A 1,918-nucleotide genomic window follows, 5' to 3' on the forward strand; every position below is an offset into this window, starting at 1 on the left:
AAGAAAGATCTGTTGCATCAGTTTGAGAGAGGAGGGTAGTCCAGTACAGGCCACACTAGCATAGCCTGGACCTCAGCAGATACAGAGTGGTGACTGAATCACTCAAAGCAGTGGTGGTTCCAGGACCTCTCAGCCCACAGACAACAGGGACAACCTAGAAGGTTGGCAAGAAGGGTTTATTGTGCCAGGCTTGGAGTGAAGTGCATTCCAGCTCAGGTCCTGCCAGTACAGTGCAGCCTCAGTAGGCCAGGAGCAGGCCTTGGGAATGACTGAATCAGCAGTGGCTCCAATAGCAGATAGTATAACAATTGAACAACTGGTCCAAAGGAGATTACAAAGGTCTCTTTGCTAGAACTGAAGCAGGCCTCTGTTACTTTGCCCATGCTCAAATCCAGTCCTGGGTGACAGTATCAGGGCAAGTAGGAGTGCTAGCAGACCAGACCTTGTGGCCATAGTAGAGTGGGGACCCTCCTCACACTTCCAGGGCAGAAAATAGGGTCACTCACAAGACCAGAGCACAAACCAGGAGAGTGAAAACAGCTGTCCTGAGATCTTGCCACCTTGGAAAAAACTGAAAACTTATAGGTCCCTGATAGTATCTCTGAAAACAGTTGCACAAAATCCATGAAACTTGGGTCAATGTTCTCTTCAGAGCCCTACTTTAGCAAACAGTTAAAACTAAAGTTACAGGCTGGGAAAATGAGCAAAGAACAGAAAATCTCTCATGGTAGAAAGTTATTATGGTGACAGAGAATATCAAAACATGCTCAGAAGACAACAGAGTCAAAGCTCCTTCATCCAAAGCCTCCAAGAAATATATGGATTGGTCTCAGGCCATGGAAGAACTCAAAAAGAATTTTGAAGATCAAGTAAGAGAGTTAGAGGAAAAATTGGGAAGAGAAATGAGAATGTTGAAAGAAAATCATGAGAAAAGAGTCAACAGTTTGGTGGAGGAGACACAAAAATTCTGAAGAAAATAGTACCTTAAAGAAGAGACTAGGTCAAATGTCAAAACAGGTCCAAAGCTCCAATGAGGAGAATAAAGCTTTGAAAAACAGAATTTGTGAAATTGAAAAGGAGGTAAAAAACCTCACTGAAGAACATAATTCCTTAAAAATTAGAATAGAGCAAATGGAATCTAACAACTTTATGAGAAACCAAGAAGCAACAAAATTAAACAAAAAGAATGAAAAAATAGAAGACAATGTGAAATATCTCATTGGCAAAAACAATTGACCTGGAAAATAGACCTAGGAGTGATAATTTAAAAATTACTTGAAAATCTGACAGCGATGGTTAAAAAAAGAACCTAGACATCATCTTTACAGAAAGTATGAAGGAAAACTGCCCTGATATTCTAAAACCAGAGGGTAAAATAAAAATGGAAAGAATCCATTGTTCAGCTTGTGAATGAAATACCAAAATGAAAACTTCCAGAAATATTGTAGCCAAATTCCAGAGTTTACAGGTTAAGGAGAAAGTACTAGAAGCAGCCATAAAGAAGCAATTCAAGTATTGTGGAGCCATAATCAGGATAAAACACAATTTAGAAGCTTCTACATTAAGGGATTGAAGGGTTTGGAATATGATATTCTGGAGGGCAAAGGAGCTAGGATTACAACTAAGAGTGACCTACCTAGCAAAACTGAGTAGAATCCTTTGGGGAAAAATGGATATTCAATGAGATAAAGGATTTTCAAATAATCTTGACAAAAAAATGAGGTGAATAGAACATTTGTCTTTCAATACCAGTCTAAAGAGGGGCATAAGAAGGTAAGTAGGAAAGGGAAATCATAAGGGACTTAATAAGGTTAAACTGTTCATAGTCCTGCATTGGTTCATGGAATTTGCTACTCTTGAGTCCTCTTTCACCATTAGGCATGTTAGAAGAAGTATATATAGAGAGAGTGCATAGGTG

Source organism: Notamacropus eugenii, chromosome 7 (genome assembly GCF_028372415.1).
Source record: "Notamacropus eugenii isolate mMacEug1 chromosome 7, mMacEug1.pri_v2, whole genome shotgun sequence".
Classification (NCBI taxonomy): Eukaryota; Metazoa; Chordata; class Mammalia; order Diprotodontia; family Macropodidae; genus Notamacropus; species Notamacropus eugenii.